An 18,757-nucleotide genomic window follows, 5' to 3' on the forward strand; every position below is an offset into this window, starting at 1 on the left:
TCCAACGGGAAGCTGAAGTTCTTGCGTGGGAGGTGCAGAATCGCCTGGAGTGAATACACAGCACCTTACGCAAAATTAGCTCGGGAGAAGATAACACATTTGGTCACTGTGTTGATCTGGTGCTATAAAACTGCTGTCCAATGTAAGAAACAATTTAGCGATACTAGGCAAAGGGCCACACAGAAGTCAGTGGTGAACTGCGGGGCCAGTTTGTAGATGTTAGGGACTGGCTGGTGGATGGCCCTCCTGTAATCAGAGGATGTGGTCGCCTCCACAATCCTCACTTTGTGTGTGTATACTGACACTATGCACCATGAACAGTTCTTCGACGTTGCTTTGTTTGTGCACTTTATCTTGTAATTTCCATTTTTTTCTAATTTAAAGAATCTAGCTTGACCTCTCATCATTCTAGAGTTGCATTACAAAGATAACATGCAACAATGACCTATTTTCTGTAAAGTAATGCAGCAACTTTTAATCAGACCCCATTTTAAATTAGCTATAACTTCAGCTATTACTTTTTACTCATGTGGATTTTCACATCAGTAATTTCACTTCTACTTAAGAAGAAATTTAGCAAGGTAACAGTACTTCTGCTTCAGTGAGATGTTTTAGTTGACCTTCACACCACAGCCACGTGGGAGTGCAGTCAGAATGAAAAACATGGGCAAAAACAGCCTTGTGCTATGAACTTTGACATCGTCTGAGTGAATAGGTGACAGTAAACCTTATCCATAGAAAGTAATATTATAAAACTTTTATAAACATAGACAGACAGTCTGTATCTATCTGGATAGATAGATTCAGACTGATACAGACTTAGATAGATAGATAGATAGATAGAAATAATTCAGAGGTGTCATACTGTGAAATGGTGCCAGAAACTGCCAGCTGTGACTCAGTGGCAACATTTAACAACACAGCAGTTGGCTATTCACTGCATTTGATCAAAATTATCAAGACTCTATGTTAAATCACTATGTGAGTGGTGAGTCACATGTTTGCCAAGCATAAATCAATAACATCCCTCCACCCACCAACATGCAGGGAGACACACAAACACGCATGCACGCACACACCCGCACCAGCACCCACATTCTAAAAAAAGACATGCAGAAAACCAGAATAAATTTTTAATAAATACTTGCATTAACTTAAGACTGAAAACCTACATATATTTATGGCTGTCTTTTCCAAAAAGATTATAAAAAGTAACCACCCTGTAATAGTTCTTGCTTTGTAGCACTTTGCAGCAGACATATTTTTCAAGCATGGCTTTATAGCTGAAAATAGTTTCATTATTCTTTACTTCTGTGAGCAAATATATTATGATACATAGGCCTAGCTCTAAGCTTCCCCATTTCACATTCATCTTTTTAAGTATATTAATAAACAGTAAAGAGAAAGGATTTTTTTCAAAGGTCCCATTTGTCTTCAAAAGCAGCTGAATTTGTGCTTTAGTTCCTGCATTCATCAAAAGGCGTGGCCACGACATTAATATAATAAAATGACAAAGGAAAAAAAAATCCACTACGAGTACACAACTGGATTAATATAGAACAACAAGAGACTATATAGATTCATCAAAGAATAACACCCATATGGCAAAATCACACTCTACCAAAATTAAACCAAACAGTTTTTGTTTTTTTTCTTTTCACACTGACCCTGTCAAACTGCATTTACAAACAACCGGCAGCATCTGTGCCATATCATTTCACTGTGAGACTAAAAACACTCATTTACTAGATTTAAGTGTATGTTCCTGAACACATGTCCACCAGGATTATAATTACACAAACAAGCAATTGGGGGTCTAACCTTTAGACCCTTTTCAACAGCAATAAGAAAGAGGTTTTTTTAGTCATAATTTGCAGGTATTTGCAGGGCAAAATTTTAATTAAAGTGATGTGGATCTGGGAAAATGTATTTTTCTTTATAAAGTATCACTGACGACGACATCCACACTGAAAAGCTGCAGTCCTTTTGTCCTTGCTTTTAGCAAAGAGCAATGAGTCTCTGTTTGTGTTCTTATTTACCAGTTTTCAGGTTCCGCCTGTCAAGGTGAATCTTTCTTCTGAGGGGTGATTTAAATCTTTTACCGAAGCTTTGACCTTTCCAGATGACTGTCTGGGTCTGACACAAACCACAGATGATGAAGCATGGAAAAGCATGGCCATTTTTAGTCCTGTGCCCAGCTCAGCCTGTGGCACATACAGAAGCATGTTCAGATTGAGGACATAAAATGGTTAAATGTCAGTTGGGTATACCACTGGGTATGGGTAAAAACAACCAGTGTGATAAATTTGTATGTAAAATTTAGAAGTGTTTGACAATCCTTAATAAAGCTATCCAGACAACTGTACAATTGAAATGTAATGTTTCATACAGGTATTATAAACCACTGACTCATCAGCAGCATCTTGGCATTTCAACCTGTACAATTCTCACCATTTTCAGCTATTCTCTACGTGAAGCCACTTTTAAATTTTGCGACCAGTTAATAAAGAAGAAATTAAGACTCGTCTCATCATAAGGAATCTATCTGATGATGTGTCATATTGAGGAAGGGCAAAAAAGGAAATTAATCTTCAGACAAGAGGCACAACAGTCGCTGTCAATGCCTCCAATGTGTGTCAGCTGTCCAACTGATTTCAGAGCTGGAGCCCTTGTTATCCTCTCCTTGCTAAAAGGCTGAGATGTCAATCTCTTCAACTTGAACTTCTGCTCCAACTGCAACAAAACCCCGACACACCACAGGCTATGGCGATGACACACTGTCAGCATAATCAATTAAAAAGCTTTTTATTAGTTGTCTGGCTGATCTATTAGAGGCTATTGATCTTTCTAGGGAGAAAATACATTAGGTAATCACTTTACGGGACGCTGTAAAGACACTGATCTGACACCTTTGTGGCATATGCAGATGTCACTTACTGGCTTCAGGGAGTGGAGTGGAGTGGAGTGGTGTGTGTGTGTGTGTCTTCTGTCAAAGAAAGGGGAGGTAAAAATACCATAAAGATGTCAGGCCCGCAGTAACAGTCTGGCAAAGGCCTTGGTATTTCATCCTCACGGCAGGCAATAAATTACACTTAAGTGTGCAGAAATTATATAGTCTTACTGCTAATCGATATCTGTAAACACCTAGAATCTCAGTACTATCCAATATGCCATCAATTTTATGTTTTGCGAGAATTACGTGTTCTCAGGACCGCCCCCATAAATGTGTCACCTGTTAAGTATAACGTCTGATCCACTGAGTTAATGCAAAAAGGAGCAAAGTGACGACTACTGTACCTGCTCACCGAAATCCAGAGTAGCTGAGGGTTGACGGTCAGTTCCTGAGTTCATTATCAAATAGAGCTGTGTTTTTTGGTGACAACTAAACAAATGCCCGTCCGCTTGCTCCCAATTTGCTGGGACGGCACACTTACATGGACAAGTTTGTGCTTAGCAGAGCTTAACACACTTCTTTTGCACTTTCTTGGGCCACCATAGAAGGTATGTTGACATTTCTTGTTAGCTTATATTCTCCGAGGCTTCTATAAGGCCCTGTGTTAATTAGGACAACTGGCATTATGTATACCGTCATGACTTATGATTTCTGGTTTGGGCTATTATTTCTGTCTGTCTGCTCATTAGAAGTGAGTCAGCATGTGCGCCTGCACCCTGGCATGGGGCTGGGCCTGACATGTTGCCTTGTTGATTGCTGATTTTCTTTGCTTAGGGAGCGTTCAGAAATTGGTCACCAGGGAAATTATTCTGTTGCTGGGGCTCCTCCCTAATCTATCACACTGCTTTAAAGTGGAGCACCTTTTCCTCCCAGCATCTCTGCGCACTTATTCAGCTCGCAATATATTAAGTACAGCACAGAGTAGTACCTTGACTTGGTGGCTACACCAATTTATATTGACAAAACTGCACCTTTGCGATATCTTTTTTTTTCTTAATTTATGGGGATGCACAGAATTATATTTCAAATGAGTTTAATTTATCAATCATACTAGGAAGCTGTTTGAGCACAATTTCGCAGTAATGAAAATGAACAAGCTTATTAAAACAATGATTTACGGACTTTAAAATGTGACCAGGCTTCTGGATGGACAGTGTTCATAAACCTAAGTCACTGTTATTCCTCCGAGAGCCTGATGGCCTGCAGCTCCAAGTCATTTGTTAAGCTGCAGGATATGACACAGTAAAGATGGCTCGACCTGTGGCAAAACTGCAGCTACCCCACTGCAGCTGTCACCTTCCAGGGCTGCAGGCACTGAGGAGTAGCCACAGGCATGCAGGTAAAGGGGAGAGAGCTAGGCATGGTCACAGTGACCGCAGGATCCTGCCAGGGGAGCGCCTCGTCTCGGCTGGTTGAGTAAATAGCACTGGACCCAGGGTGCTGCCCCGTAGCTTCAAGCCTCCTAGCCTGTTTGCAGATGGAAGCTATGCTTATAAATCACAGCAGCAAGGGGAGACACCTTGTGCAAATGCGACCACAAGTATGTTATTATTCACCAGTGTTACTGCAGTGTGGCCTACTGGGCTTACATCAGAGTATCTGAATACAAATCTTAAGTGGATCCTTCTTGTTGACTGCTGTAATTCCTTAACCATATAGGTCATGCCTGGTTTCTCTGTCTGAATCAGCCACCTGCTGCCAGAAGAGCATGTCACGGTTACAGATCAGGATATTCAAATATGACACATTACCACCCTCTTACTCTGCATAATACCAGACTCCATATTCTAGTTGAGTTTGAGTGTCATTATGCTAAATGGAGGATGGAGAAGTGTAGAGGGTGAGAAACCTGGTGTGTAATGACCCGGGTCCCACCATCCGTTTTTATATCTACCTTGATCAAGTGTAACTATTATTACAATAATATCTGATAGCCCATTAAAGGCTCAGGCTAAGAATTACTGGCTATGTTTACATGCAGGGAGTAATGCAGCTATTGGCCACATGCTGGTTAGCATTATTTGGGTTATGCTGTTTACATGCACCTTTGATAGCCCAGTAGAGTATTCTTGTTGCTCTGAATAAACCAGTTAAAAGAGCATTTCTGTCCTCTTGTAGTGTCCCACTGACAAAAACATATGACAGAAATTGGAAAACATGCATGTGCCAACTAGACTCTTTCACTGAGCAATAATTACTTCTAATACAGAAGGAAGGGATTATAATGCAAATTGTAAGAGTAAATAGTTGTCACCATAATTATTTGTTGTACCCATAATGCTGTGTGAGTGTGTTTTTGCACAGAACACCAAAGTTGAAAAGAGGAATATGTCTCCATGCTCTAGAAACACATTCAATATGTGAGTAAGCTCTGCATTTTAACAGGGATTTTGACAGTAACAGTGAGAGCGTAACTAAACGGATTGTCACCCGGTTGTAATGTTTACATGTGTAAACCTAAAACCAACTTACTTAACTAGGAGCAAAATTCTCTGTGTAAGTAAATGTAGGCAATGAGACTATAAGAAGGGGCATACTTGCATAGATCACAGGAAAAAATGCACTGCCCATTCATTATGCCCAAGGATGGGTATAATGAATCCTTATAATAAATAATACAGATAGATGGGCAGATTAAATAAAAAAAAAAACACAAATGTGTCATCCTGTCATCCACCATTTCATTTGGAGGTACCACATGACAGTAATTACAGATATTTGAGCTAGAACAGTATGCAAGTTTTGTTTTCTGTTTTCATTCTAGTGTTTAACATTTGTTCCGTATTAAACAGAGACTAACTTAAATATTACCAAAGTGAATGTAGATGGGAGATGTGCATGAAGAAGTAACAGATGATAAAATAGGCTATAACCACATTTCCCAAAGCACTACATACAAAATAAAAGCATTCTGTAAGAGGCCCAACCTCATTAACTGCATTTCGAATAGAGCTCCGTGCTCTGGTGTGGTAGTGACCTCTTGAAAGCATGGTAAGCACATAATTATTATTGAATCATAAGGACACATTTTCTAATTAGGCGAGTGAATGTTTGTCTTTTTCTGTACTGTAAGGCAAAACAAATACCACTGGGTAACTCTGTTTCTTCTGATTTCTTATCACATCTGCCTAATGCTTTAAGAATAATTACTCGAAGACTTGAGGCCTCGGATGTCTTTGTCAACAGGGAATTCAATGGACTTAATGAACTCTCTTTGCTAACTTAAGCTCAGGGTGTTCTGCGATTGCCTTCATCACACTCAATTCCACAACACTGGTGATAGCCTGTCCCATCTGCACAGCCCCGGTGATACAGAGCCTGTGTGAACTCTATGATGAAATGGAGTGTGTGGAGGAATTCATCTTCATCATATGTGAGAACATTTGGTTTAGGGGGAGAATGAGGAAGTAATCATGCCATCTCGGTGTTCCATTCCAAGGGGAAATGCTATCCAGGCATGTGCTTCATGGTGTATTAAAGCACTGTTGTGGGGAATTAAAGGCAGGCTGCAGCATGTCTGCCCATTCATCTCACCCTCCCCGAATAATGCGGGGGGTGGGCATGAAAAAGCTGTGGATGGTGCAGCATGTGGATAGGGCACAGCCGTAAGCCGAACACAAGGAGACACCGAGCTGATGGCTGATGGATTTATTCACCGTTCCATGATCAGCTAAATGGTTAACCAACCACGGATCACCTGGAAGCCCACAGCTACAGCAGAAAAGTACTCAAAGAAGCAATTTCAGGCTAAATGATGTAAAACTGGGTTATTATGTAAAGAATTACTGAATACAAGCAGCTCGCGAACAATACAAAACAACGCTGCGTTTTGTGTGTCCCCTGTCTGTAGGCCCCATTCAGTTTTAGCATGCATATGAGGCGATACGTCTCAAGTGGACAGCTGAGACAGACCACTGTTCAAACCTGGCTTTATTGCAAGCCTCAAATGCATCTCCAGTGACTTGTAATCAGACATGTGATCCATCAGAATTAGGCCACTTTGTTTTCCTTCTTTTGATTCCTCTGTATCTTACTCCAGCTCCCTCTTGTCATTCCTCCTCATTTCTTTATTCTATGCTGTTCCTATCTCCCTAGTATTCCCCACCCATCCTATTCCCAATCTTTAGTATGAGGGAAACAGTTGTATACAACCTATATTTTGATGACCCAACGATGACACTGTCGGCTCACTGAAAAAGCAAACCTCTTTCAATTTTGAGTGTCACACAAACAGTCCGCTTTACCAATTATTCCCTCCTCCCACAAAGAAATAGGTGGTCTTCTGATATTGTGGGGGACACATTAGCCCTCACACTAGAAATGCTGAAGTGGGCTTGAGTGATCGGATCAGAATGCATCTCCAAGATGGATTGCACCTCATTCACACCTGTACTTAGCGCTGGCCACTTGCGATCGGATCGACCGAGATGGATGTTAAAACCAAATGTGAGCAAGAGTCATAAAGATCTCTAATCTCAGTCAATACATTGCAGGACTGATACCCTGCAGAGGACTTATTTCTTTTTTTTTTCATTCACCCATCATGATTTTCCACAGAGCTACGCTGTTGACACTGATTTGTGCAGTGTTAAAGAGGCAGCGTTTGAGAGATGCATAAAAATGACACCACTCCGAGGGCGCATGCAACCAAGAGTCTGCTCATATTTATGTATGAGGGCTCCTGCTCAGTATCAGCTGAAATTACATCACTGACCACGGAGAAAGAGTGAGCCGCAGACAAAAGACCGAAATTCAAATCGGTGAGACCAGCTGACTGACTTCTGCGTGACCTGCAAAGGATTGGCCAAATCCAAAACAAAAGGCAAGGAAAAGGACATAAAGTCGGTAACAGAATGCATTCCTCTCTGCTGCTGCACTGCACCACTCTGCTGTACAATTGCAGGGCATACTTGTCAGATATTTCCTGCTTTTTAAATGTAACCTATTGATTAGTGTACTTGTGGTGGATGAGGTGAAGGCTCTTGTGCAGGGCAGGCAGTTGTGCAGATCTGAAGGCATCTGGACTGGAGAGAGCATCAGCCTGACAACTGGGGTAATGTAACTGGAGCATCGCTATCCGACCGAATCCTCATAAAACGTCTAATGTCCAGCTTCCTTTAAAGCTTTGAACTTTACACTGATTAAGATCTTTATCGTGACATAATTACAATGGTCCTATGAAATGTTTTATTGTATTTATCATGAGAGACTTGACATTATAAATTGAAGAAGGCATTTTGATTCAATCCTGAGATGGAAGTATAAAATGGGGCAAAAATTTATCTGTGGGGAAACTGAGGAAAAAATCTGACATGAATGTTTGAACCTGAACCCTCACCAATGCAGAGGGCATCATAAAAATAAATAAAAAGAGAGAAGACAATTCTGTAGAAGCTGAGCTACATGAGTGGTAAAATAATAATTAGAGAGCCTTTTTCGGGTGACATTACTTTCATTTCCATCTGTAAATCAACTTCAACAGCATATTTAATCAGAGAAAGTAAAAAAAAAGGTCTCCGGTCTTGTAATGTGAAAGCCAGCCTATGGTAACCTTCCAATGTAAGGCAACTAATTAAACATTTTCTGCTTTCACGGAGTCCTTCAAGATTTCAAAAGCACCATATCAAAGGGGGGTTCAAAGTCAAAACCCCACTTCGAGTCATGAGGTGATGGAATAGCATGCATATGAAGTAAAGTGACTGGCTGTGCGGCCCTTGTCTTTGCAGTACAAGTAATGTGAGACAAAATAAATAAATAAATAAACCATATTTATATCTATTGCAAATTGCACGCTAACGATTGCCACTGAAAAACCTGACAGTAGAGGTCTGGCCTCTACCACTTTCTAAAGCAGTCCTTTAAAGCAGACTGTCAAAAAAAGGAAAAACATATTTTGCTTGTCTCTCATTCTGAAAGTACTTGAGACCTTGTCTTTGTCTTTACCAAGAGAGAAATTAGGCTTCATGTCATCCCAGCAAATGATAAATACCTGAGGGAAAACTCTTTATGCTAGACTTTATACTATTAAACTCAAGGCGCAATTAGAGGAGATGGATGATTGATGATTTAAACACGTATTTTTACTTGGTTGCTTGGATTATTTCTAGTATAAAAAAGTTCATTGATGAGTTATGGTAAGGAGCATAGTGATATTTTGGCCATTCTGCAGAGGTTACTGAGGAGTCAGTGGGACAAGGTAACACAGGGGAAGGGCAATAGCACCTGGTCAGCAGGGGGGCTGGAGCGAATATGACTGAAATGCATCCACTGGTTATTCTTAGCTGCAACCCAGTGATCACCCAGGACGGAGGAGGGGCCGTCATTGGAGGATAGTCCTCAGTGTCACCAGGAGCTTTGGATATGAATGGTTAAATCCCAGAGGATCTGGCCTCCCTGCAGCCCCCGGGCCATTCCCACTGTTTCAATTGGACACAACCTCTGAAGGTTGACTTATTGCGCGCTGACACAATCATATTCTCAGCAAACTGTGTCACCCACATACAGAAAGGGAGACTTTACAAGTGACAGCGTGATGATTATCACACTATATATTGAAAAAAAAAAAAAAAAAAAAAACAGATAGACAGGCAGACAAATTGAGTTTTTGGAAAAAAAGAAATGACAGACAGGCAGACAAATGAAAAACATAAATATACATGAGAATCTTTCGCTTAAGGGACATTCATTTCAATACACAATACACTATATGATGATTTGATTTAAGAACGATTTTTCTATTATGGCAAAAATCAATTAGATCGAGGCAACAATTTGGATCAGGAAACGTTTGGCTGAATTTTTAAATCCAATGATGTGCCGTATGTCTATCCTTTTTCGTCTGAAATATGAAAAGAAATCAGGCAACATAATGAATTATTTATATGTTTTTTATTCTAAAAAAAAAAAAAAAATGACAAAATAGTTGCAATTCATCGTTCCATTCTGATAAATCACACTAACATGAGGTCACATTGGTGGTGCTGCCTTTTTGAAGGTGAATGTGTATGTGTGATTAAAACTGCAGGAACAAAAACATCTCCATGGGTGAGCGCATAAAACATGTCCGACATAGCAACAGTAACTAAGGGTGACGGGGCACAAGATTGGTCAGTTCTATCCAAGGCATTATAAGCAGGCTTGTGCTAGTTTGAGTGTCATTCTCTGTCAATATATAGATATTTTATTAATCAGCTACATCATAAATGGTGTGTTCAGCCTTGGTCTTTGTGTCGTTGTGTTGAGTGCTTGCAGATGTGGTTTGTAACTGACACCTGATTCGAACGACGTGCTTTTCCTTTATATCGAAGGTTGCAAAATGGTCAAGATGATCAGACCAGGGAAATGCTATAAGAGCCATTTGTCTCTGTATCAGTGTTCAGTTTTTACAATTTTCGGTAGTGATCAAATATCAAAAGGCCTACTATTGCAAGATTTATGATGAAAAATGCCGTGTGACAAATTGATAGATAGGCTGCCACTGACAGCGCATGACCACTAATATATGAAATGACTGAATCCTTAATTAATGCATGAGAAGTGTTAAAAAAAAATGACTGGCTGGGTTGTAAAAAAAAAAAACAAAGGAAAACGTCACAGGTTAATCTCGCTTTAGTTATGTTTATGGTTCAACATACACCTCTGAATATGATCAGTCAGAATACTTTAATAAGACAGCTCCTCGTCCTAAATGTCTGGGTAAGTAAACAAACAAATAAACAATACATGAACATATTTTAACAGAAACAGATGGATAAATAATTGATTCAAAAGATAACATAAGCAGAAAACAAGACAGCTAGTTCTAGTTTGCTGGCATACTCAAAGCAATCACTATTTATTTATTTTTTTTATGTCAGCCGGAATTCAGGATATACAAGAGAGCAAAACAAAATCCCATTTCTAATTATAAAGTTTCAATAAAAGGCCAACTTCAAAGTTTTGCAAAGTCTTTGAGCAGGGGCTTGACAGTTGCAAAGAATAAATGCACCTGTTTCATGTTAAACCAATAAACCTTCCGCTCCTTTGCCTTCAAGTAACAAAATGGGGATAATTATGCTGTAGCGTGTTAAATCAATTTTTGTTATGAGAGCAAATTAATTGTTCCTCAATTTTAACCCAAAAGGCTGAATTAAAACTAAATAAATAAATAATAAATAATAAGCCTTTAGTCATTTTATAGATTATCCTTCAGTGAAAGTTAATGAGAAGCCTTGGATTACACAGCACAATACACACAAAAAAAGTTATCGCGGACATTCAAGCAATTAAAGTTCACTTTGTCTAATAGCAAAAAAAAAACAAAAACAAAAAACAACAAAACAAACAAACAAACAAACAAACAAAAAACAAACAAACAAACTTAGCACTGTAACCCTTATACCACCTATAGACTGCAACACTATGACATAATTCAAAATGACACATGCAAAATGACAAAATTAATCTAATTTCTAATCTAAAAGACCTTATTAGATAAACTATAGGTGGACTGCATCATCAACAACAACATGCTCTCACGCTCCTCAGGCATCTACGCTTTGGCTCTGACTCCGCAGAGAAAATTCTTGTATGAAAGCATATTTATCCATGCAGCCGGTAAGCAGACTAGGTCGCAGTAGTGTGGTTTCACGTTAAAGCTCCCCACAACATAAAGTCATAAATCTGAGCTTGCCCAGAGGTAAGAGCAAGCAACACTAATTAACAGTAGTAGGATGAGAGGTCAAGGCCTGTGTCGTATTAGCATGAGCAAACACTATTTTTCAATTTATATACTGCTCTGGCACACTTTAAGAAAAAAAAATACACATATTTCAGCTTTTACTACCACAGGCATGAATAAAAATATAAATACATTCATACACTGTGATGCATGCTTGTGACCTCAGTGTATTGCAATGCTATGAACACAACCAGTGCTTTCAAGTATAACTAACTGAATCATATTCATACAATTGCTACTCTAGATACAATTTCTGCATCAGAGGTTGTCCACAAAGCAAAATCAATGTTGCACAATAAAGCTCAATCTAGGCACACAGCTCAGAGTAAGTGTTCAATGAATAGGCCTAGTCCTTAAAAGGACTTTGGTCCAAGGACATATTAAGCTCTGAGGAGGTCAACTCTCCCTCTCTGCAGGCCTGTGGGCCATTCTCTCACACTTTGATCTGAGCTCTGCTGATGGTGTGGCAGGCCCAAACTCAGGAGAGGAGGGATTAGGGACAGGAGGGACACGGAGAATGACAGCTTTTTTGTATTCTTTTTATCCTCGTTTTGGGCATAACACAGGACAGCATGTGCACACCGATTGCTCCTCCAAGGTGGTTTTTACAGTTGGGAGGGGGTGGGTGGGGGGAACTTCAGCACTTAAAAGAGAGATCAAAGGAGCAGTGGGCTCATTGATAACCGTATAATGGCTCCCTTTGAGAGAACAGGCATTTCACTGAGATGGGCGCGCAGTTCAAACTGCTAGCTATTAGTCATGCTGTCGGCTCATTTCCATGTGTGTTTTATTGTCTCATGGGTGAAAGCTGGCGCACCTACTCATGTATAGTGCGCTGATGATGGAGCTAATGATATTCACACCTACGGCAAAAACAAAGGGCCTTTGTAACTCTTTGTCGTCATATGAAAAGGCTCTTAAAAGGTGACAATGTGTATGCACATTTCTGTTTTGTGCGGCTTTCTTTGATGAGCCTTTAACCTTGCTTGTCATGAACGATATAAAGCAACACAATAGCATGGCTCTCTGAGAAATCAGCATCAATTACAATCAGTTACAGCCTGAATATTGAAAAAAAAAAACATGCTAAGCACAAAGTGATTGGGTTATGCAGCCATATAATTCATATAAGGTGATGGTTTTGCCCTGCACTCCACCTCCTCCTTGTCTGCCCTGTTTGGGAGTCAGGAGGACACAGCCTCCGAGTGGTCAACAGATGTAAAGACTGCATGAAGATAATTATGATGGGATGGGTGGCTGGGAGGATGCCTAGGGAGACCTCCTCTGATCCGCTGTCCCCACATATAAACTCATCTGAGGAGAGCAGGTACACAAATGTAGCCCAGCAGCAGTCATCTGAACCTCATCTCTTCTCTTGCCAACCTCAAGCGGAGAGAAGATAATACACCTGGCTCCCCACCTAGGACACTTCCTTTATTCATGCTAGGCACACAGACATGGGATTCAGCAGAGGTGGAAATGTTGGAAGGAGTGCTCCCCAAGGCGTGTTGCCATTTCCAGGTACTCCTGTCATTTTTACACTGTAGTGCTGAACCTGGATATAAAGTATGAAGCTGTAAAAGCAGTGTTTTGAAACACTAGGGCGTTAGTGGATTTATTGAGTGTAAAAGCCTTCTGAAAGATTGCCTTTTTCAAAATATCCCAAGTGAGCTTTATTCTACCTTCCATCCAGGTATGATCAGAAAGCTGGAGACACATTAGATTCAACCGCTGTGTGAAAGAACAGAAGAAGACCGAAAGCATGGATCACACGCTACACATGCACACAATACTGCAAATGTACACACTGGTATGATATGGCGGCGTGTGAGTACATGAGGCGGTGGTCATCATTAAGGTGCTTAATAGACCATGTCGCCTGTAGGACCTGACAGGCAAGCGGGGCAGAGTGGGGGATCCAAAGAGAGGGTCACCTTCATGTAGAGACAGCTCTGTCACACTGGGGCCATGAGAGGAGCCAATCTGCCATACTGCCCAGGTCCAGACAATACATGTCTACGGTCGACCATGCGGAACAGCAGGTCTCCAACACAAACAGAAAAACAGATGTGCAAAGAGTTGGAGCACTGCATCCAAATGATACTTTCATATCAGCTACATAATAACTTACCCCAGCAAGGAATTACCTACCAGTGAAATGACTGAATGAATCATAAAAGATTGAGCAAACTGATCCCGTTATATCTTCATATGCAATGCTTTCTACTGTAAACTGAAAGAAAGTGAACAGTAAATAAACACTGAGAGAATATCATCACCAAAAGAAGTACACTATACAGACACAACTCGTGAATGCACTGCTACTCCTGCCTTCTGTTGTGCATACTTAAGAGCAAACTCAGTGAGAGTTGCTTTCCTGCAGAGAGCCAGCTGGTGACTGGCCGTTGATATGAGCATTTCTGCAAATACAGTCAAATCTCAGAGCAGTCACTGAGAGCAGGGCTATCTCAGTCTGTGCACAGGTGCATCTCTAAATGAGGAGGAATGTGGAGGGAACTGAAGCCCACCAACATCCCAAATGGAGGAAAGGGGACATGCCACTCAAGGTCATGGTGAATTGCGGCAGCCCTGGCACTGCTGATTGATTGGGAGTGCAGGGAGCAGCTGGCTGCGAGGAAACAGAAAGGTGACTGAGGGAATCACCAGGTGGCTCCCATGAATTATGACACCGTCCATCCATCCCTTCCCATCTCTGATGCAGCCAAAGTGCTGGTTTGACAGGGTACTGTCACATACTGTATGCCTTTGGACTGGTATCCGGTTTTCACTCTAGACAACATTTAATGACATCCATTCTCCCCAAATCAAAGTGGACAATATGGATTGTGTACCACTTGGTAGAAAACTAGAGTTGATTTTTTAATTTGAACTATATGAATAACTACTTCAGAAATAGCCAGAGGATAATACAGCTTATTACAGTTTTCTAAATGTGGAACTCATCATGAATATTGATAAGGCATTAATTAGTTACTAAAACTGGCGAACCATTTTCTTTGCACCAAATACAAAATGTGTTTTTGCACCGAGAATGATGAAGCACTGTAACGAAAACAACTCTGTCAGTGGTGACACTATGCTTAGCCTACATCTTGTCTATGTTTTCTGCTGACAAGATGGAGGACACCGGAGTAATTAAGCTTTGCTAAGAGAGCATCATGTAGCTGATCACTGTTACACTCGAAAGGATCCCATGCCAAACATACAGATTTCTCCATGACCCAGGCTTTTTCTGGAAAGGCCAAGGACCCTTATTGGGTGACACTCAGGTGGGGGATAAATTATTCTTCTTATTAAAAATCTAGAGCCATCATGGTCTTGATTAAGTCAGATGAATCGGACGTGTGTACTTATCTCAAATCACTTAACTCCAATTTCATAATAGGACCTCTTCAGCGCATCAGTGAATGGAGAATGGTGTGCTTGTTCTTCTAATTGCTCAGTGACTTTGTTTGTGCTGAGTCCAGATAAAAAAACAAGACTTCCTGTAAGGGAAATTATCAGATGAAGTGCCTCTTCAATATCCAAATTGATTGGTGTCCTTTGGCGTGGCTCCCACAAGCCAAATGGTCTCCCAAAAGCAAACCAGAGAACGGGGCAGTCCACCCATTGTGAATGACAATCCTACACACACACACACACACACACACACACACACACACACACACACACAGAACACTACCACAGACATGATGCGGTAATTATTTAAGGCTGTTTTTGTAGATAAAAATTGGCCCTTTAGGCACGGTGAAGTCAAAACTTTTGCTTTTGACATTCTGCTGCAAGCATCTAAAAATGATTGTATCGCATTACATTACATCTATTTTGTATTACAAGTTCTCGATTTCATACTGCTTACCCTCCTGCGGTGGGGCTACGACCTTAGAGGTAGCGGGCACCACATTTTATTCCATGCATATTGTAATTGCCAAGGTTTTATGGATGTGACATTAGATGTTAAGCTAAGAAAGATTTGGAGGTTATCTGGGATTCCTAGCTGTTTGACAAAGTCACACCATGAAAAAGGATTCACCTATGTGTTCACTGCCGCAGACACTTCATTCAGCATATGGCATGGTGACTAAACGTTTGGGTTTTCAAGATTCATCTCCATGTGGAATACGAAAAAGGTGGATGTAGGTTATAGCTGACTTAAATTTAAATATGTTCTATGGCTCTGACATGTGTTGGATCATTCATAAAAACAAGTGTGACATTTACAATATCAATCAAGGTCACTGGTTGGAAATGAAAAAAAAAAAAGTTTAACCTGTTATAATACAATGAGAAATTATGACTTGAGCAGACCTACTTCATTATGAATTAATGCTAACATGTACAATTTTTAATTAAACTGGAACAGGCGAGAATGTAGGGACTGGGGATGTAACTCAAGGAATAGCAGTGCGTTCAAGATCAGACAACCTATATTCACCAGCTAAATGTGGTCTCTATCACAAATTAAATCTCTTACAAAATATATGTCCAAAATGAAACGACATGCCTCTTGGACATGGCAGATTACTCAGCTCAATGTTAAGCGCAGGGTCAACAACAGATGCAAGACTATGAATTTTTTCCACACAAATAACCAATAAATGAATTCTGTACTGGTAAATAAATGTAAATCCTCACCTCTAACACAAGTGTCACTGCCAATAAAGGTGACAAAAAACATTTATCAGGTCAGAAATAAGCATTCTACGCCTCTCTGGCAATCTTCAACATCAAAGGTAAGACAATTCTGCAGTGAAGGCTGTGTTACAGCTAATATATCTCCTCATAAACCTGTGCAAGGTGATGTGTTGCCTCCTGAATTGCTGAGTAGGCCTTGTTTGAGCCTGTTTAAAACTGTGAGTCAATCAGCTCAGGCCAGGCACAGTGCATCGGCTCTCGTTAGCTGTGACCTTGGGAGATAATAATGGCACTAAACTGGCTGTATGTGTGGGGTAATAGCACTGTGATTAAAGAATTATGTCGGAGAGCGTAAACATGGCGGCTCTGCCAATGCACACAATCATTCACCTGCGCCTAAGGGAAGACTGCTGCAGGTTTGATAACACCCAAGATGATGAGGGACAAGACTTGTAACTTAATTGTGCATAGTGGTGAATACAACTTAGCTCTGCATGACTTTGTAACAAGCCTCATTGGTGTATTGTCATTCTCATAAAAAATTCATGAATGGGGGCTGGTCTAGTGGTCAACACAACACAGACTGCTGACTTGGATTGCTGTCAATTAAGTCTTCAGACCAAACAATGCTGATCATAAATATGTATCATGCAAATGTGGACTATTATAAATATTCATTTCTGACTTTACACATATCCTGGATTTAGACAAGCACAGTTGTGCACTTCAGAGCCACAAAAAGAACTGCAAACATTCCCAAGGCTCGCAATTCCTGTCAACTCTCCCTTTCATGCTGTCTCTTTGATAACACACACAGGAACGCATGCATAAACAAAACACAGGCAAGAATTGTGCTCAGTATGTTTAAAGGTGTAAAAACAGGCTTGCTCGGTAAAATCAGAACTGAATAATCTCAGAGCAGAGAGGACTGCTAACCTGTTGGATGACATTAGGATTCAAGTCCCAACGTGCTCAAGGCAAAATAAGTCAAGAAAAAAAAAAAAAGACATTTTTACAGAAAATGACAGAGGCAGAGCAACAAAGACTAAGCTGTACCAAACAAAATGCCAGTTATAAGATCCAAGTTTAAAATAACAAGATTAAAATAATTTAGGGCAATATTACTGAGCAAAAAACTTTGTCACCTCTGTTTACAAGGGAGAACATATATCAACAAAGACAGGCCTTTCTTTCTCCTGCAGCATGGTAACTATTTGATTAATCCATCCTCCCATCAGTCAGCACTAACAAAATAGCAGTCATGAGCCACACATTTCACCAGCTTGGTATCACCAATCATACCTGTCTTCTGCATAGGATAAATTATTTTCTGAAAAACTGCAATACAAAAAGCTACAGTTACCTGTCCTGTCATTAAAAGTGAGAAGCTGTTGGTATTTTGGGCAGTGTGTAGGCAAATCTAATAAAAGCTGATGTCCTGCCTATACAGTTCACATAAAGTGTTAACATATGGAGAAAAACTGACTTTGTAGGTGGTGTAACAGCCTGACAGAAAACTGATGTGCATCTAAAGGTGTTAATGTACCGCAGACACTGTATGGACATTTTTAGCCCTGTGCTTGCACTGGCCACTTACAGTCAGTATAAAAGCAACAAAATAGAAATAGCCTCACAAAGTACTGCTTTGGTGGCACTTGAGTCCAATTCATTTTAATTCCAGATGCCATCGTTCTTCTTTCCTTGAAAATGCTTCACGTGCACAGCCAGAGTGAGAAAGAATGTCCCCTGTGTGTCAAACCGCCGTAGAGAGACCTTGTACTTGGACCAAACACATCTGTAAGACAGGGGGGGACATGATTGAAGGATAATTGGGTGCAAGCCTGTTGAAATGGAACCCTGTGATAGACCAGGAAATTCCAGTTTCATGGACGTGGCCCTGGCAAGGTCAGCTGAGGGTGCAGCACCTGGCTTCATAAAAGCCACGAATGAAAGACTAGAACAAAGAGGTTGCAGGCCAAGGAGCCCGACTCCACAAAGTAGCAAAGTAGGACTCACACCTGTGGTGGAGCTACTGTACTAACCTGTATAGCACAGTTCAGCGCATGTTCAGAGTGAGTGCTTGCTTTATCATGATGTTTCCCTCTTCATCCATAACCAGCGACGCAGCTTATTCTTTGATGCAGAGTCATGTTAAACGTCACGCTTTGTAACTTTAATTAAGTGCGTTAAGAGGAACGCACAGATTCAGCGTTCTCATTACTATTCATTCAATAATAATTAAAATATCCATCTGTGAGTGTTAAATTGAAAACGTCGCCATGCGTGTCAATATTACAGCGTAATGAGTGTCACCAAGACGTGTGGACCGGTAGGAGGTAGAGGAAGACAGAAAGATCCTGAATGTGTTCTACATTAACGGTAAGAAAGCATTTTCCTAGTTATCCATTCATATTCCCCGTTTAAACAGC

At 40.5% G+C, this 18,757-nt stretch overlaps 1 protein-coding gene across 1 annotated transcript in view; it reads right to left on the reverse strand.

The window, feature by feature from the left end:
* Nucleotides 1-18,757, reverse strand: part of macrod2 (mono-ADP ribosylhydrolase 2) — a 430,410-nt gene that overhangs the window by 102,823 nt on the left and 308,830 nt on the right. The gene's annotated exons all lie outside the window — the stretch shown is intronic.

The sequence above is a fragment of the Myripristis murdjan genome, chromosome 15 (genome assembly GCF_902150065.1).
Source record: "Myripristis murdjan chromosome 15, fMyrMur1.1, whole genome shotgun sequence".
Classification (NCBI taxonomy): domain Eukaryota; kingdom Metazoa; phylum Chordata; class Actinopteri; order Holocentriformes; family Holocentridae; genus Myripristis; species Myripristis murdjan.